The sequence below is a fragment of the Sinocyclocheilus rhinocerous genome, unplaced genomic scaffold (genome assembly GCF_001515625.1).
Source record: "Sinocyclocheilus rhinocerous isolate Xijiao unplaced genomic scaffold, SAMN03320098_v1.1 scaffold1965, whole genome shotgun sequence".
Classification (NCBI taxonomy): domain Eukaryota; kingdom Metazoa; phylum Chordata; class Actinopteri; order Cypriniformes; family Cyprinidae; genus Sinocyclocheilus; species Sinocyclocheilus rhinocerous.
The window spans coordinates 2,077,524-2,080,158 of record NW_015625577.1 but is presented as its reverse complement, the minus strand read 5'-3'; the positions used below and the strand labels follow the sequence as shown (position 1 = coordinate 2,080,158).

The 2,635-nt window shown below is 37.5% G+C and overlaps 1 protein-coding gene across 1 annotated transcript in view; it reads left to right on the top strand.

Annotated features, from left to right (window-relative positions):
- Nucleotides 1-1,286: 1,286 nt before the first annotated feature.
- LOC107752741 (protocadherin-16-like) overlaps nt 1,287-2,635 on the top strand; it is a 115,129-nt gene continuing 113,780 nt past the window's right edge. The window contains exon 1 of the mRNA XM_016568772.1: nt 1,287-1,620. The gene's annotated coding sequence lies outside the window, so the exon portion shown is untranslated. The remainder of the gene's footprint in view (nt 1,621-2,635) is intronic.

The following is a 2,635-nucleotide window of genomic DNA, read 5'->3' as shown; positions in this document are numbered from 1 at the left end:
GGGTTCTGCACAGTACAAGGTCTTTAGGAGTGCTTTGCCTTTATCTGTGTCAAAAGGATTTATATGCAAACAGACAGTGATTTGTTCTTTTGTTGTCTCTTAGGATTGATGAGGCCAGAAAGTGATCCAAGGTCATGGCTCCAGCTCCGCAGCAGATGAAAGTAAGTGTCCTCCAGGGCGTTCAACATGCTTCTCTTAGACAACCACCAGATGGGAGGAATCGTTCAGTTACATGACCTGACGTTAAATCTGTTGTCTTGGCCTTCTCTCGCTCACTCTCACCCAGACCACATCGCAAACCTGTAAGAATGATGGATTTCTCGAGATCAATTTTTTTTTCTTACACCTTTCTTTCTCCTTATATATTTTGCATGTGTGTTTATTTTTGTTGTGTCAGAACTGTATATTATATAATATGGACTGTGTGGTTTGAATTATATAAATCAGATGGTGTGCTAAATTATTTTCGTAGGCAATAACAAATAAACATGGTACTGAAAAAGATAGATAGATAGATAGATAGATAGATAGATAGAGATTCTACATTTAAATTAGGGTAGAGTGGGGGAAAATGCCCCCCTAAGAACTGTGTAATTTTTTTTTCTGTGAAACAAAAGTTAAATGTGTTCAGAAAAATTATCATAGTTTTAGTGACAATTACATAAATTATAAACCAACTATGAAAAATGTCCAAGAGTTTTCTTGCTATTAGATTTTTAACAAAAATTACATTTGTACCAAAGGGGCGTTTTGCCCACAGACTATGTTTGAGAAAAAAAATTAGGCTGTCATTCTGAAAATATAATTAGCCTATATTTTTCTTAAGTAACACGTGCTCCCTATCTACAGGCCCCACTGTTCTCATATCATATATAACTGTGATGTTCTACAAACATGCTTTAAAACACTTCTTCTTACTGCAGAAAATTAAACATTTACAGTGAAATCCGTTTTCTCTCAGGTACATCACCAGTGTAAGCGGGTAAGCTCATACTTCTACATCACTCTTGTGAAAAATTATCTTTACTAGATTTTTATCTAGACTTTATCTTGTGATTATTTTGGAAAAAACGAAAACGGGGGGGCGTTTTCCCCCGCTCTACCCTAAATGTAATAAATTCAGTTCCGTCTGAAGAAGACTGGTGGCACCAAAGTCTGAGCGAATCACGTCACACTGCTTTGGCCCGCTGTCGCCGCCGTTCGGTGAGGTCGCGCTATTACCCCGCTTCTACACGTGCTTCATGGATATTCATGAGAGAGTGGGAAGGGCTGGTGTCGAGTTTCACTCCAGGAGGTTGAGAGCGTGTGTTGGAAGTGTGGATTCTAGAGTTGGATGCTGTTGTCGATGCTGACGGACTGATTTCATCCTGTCTGCTGCGCTCAGTTTGGAGTCCTTTTGAATTGGCGCAGCGTATTCTGAACTTGACAACAACGGGAAAATACAGAAAACTGGAAATCTACTAGTGGAAGTTGCTGTGGTACGCGAAAGATAACTTGTAGGAAGATGGATATAATCTAAAAGGGATTTTTCTGATACGACATTTCATTTTTGGCTGGTTTTACTGACGTTACGTTGGCACAGACCGGATCGCTATCACTGAAAAGCAAGAACAGATGAGTGTAAGTGTTTCATGGAAAAAGTGCGTCAGTGGCGTTAAACTAACGTTACGACTTTATACTCCATCATGCCGAGACGCGGCAAATTACAACGCTTCCATCGCAGTCAACTCGCGCGCTTATGGCAAGCTGGCTTAACATTTATTCGTTAAAACTGACGTGTCTATTTTGATGTTAGTAGTACTTATATTTGGTCTAGTAATGAATACTTTAATAAGCCTAACTTGGATCACTTGGATATTTGTACTCCTTTATAATGACTACATATTAACTAATAAATTGCAGTTTTAAATAAAGCAATTGTAATAATGAGATTACAAAAAAATATGTACAATTGGGATAGACCATAGTATGTGAAAAATATGTACTTGTATAGAAGTGTATAGCCTAGATAGTTGGAATAGATAACTAAACAACAAGACCTGTTATTCATTGCTGGTAAAACTGAAATGGGAAACATGAACAATTGGAATACATTATTAGTACAAATATTTACTAAGTTATTTGTCACCATTGGGTTACTTATTAGTCGTTAAAACATTAGTAACATAGTAACAGATGCTAGTTAGTTTTTAGGAATAAATGTGTAGGCAGCTTGCCATAGTCGTTTGCAGAACGACTTATTGGACTAGAATGGAAGCATAATGTCAGATTTTATCACTATGCATGCTGGGTAGCTTTAATATACAGAAAATACATTTAGAATTTCTAATTTCTGTAAACACTGAAATCACTGCACTAATTGATCACTTATCTAGCTAGGAAGCCCACAGACATGCACTATGTAGTGTTTCATGTGCAATCCAAAACTGAGATGAAACCATTGAGATATCAGGGAGAAGTTGTGATTCAAACTTGAGTGCATTGTTTCTTAGTTACAGTTTTATTTTGGATTCAATGCATCAAGTTAGTTGTTTGCATCTGTAGTTTAGTGCAGTTTGTGTGCACTCTACAGTATGATATGAATTGATTTATCAGTGTTTCCCCTAGGTTTATGGCTTTGGGGGGGGGGGGGGGG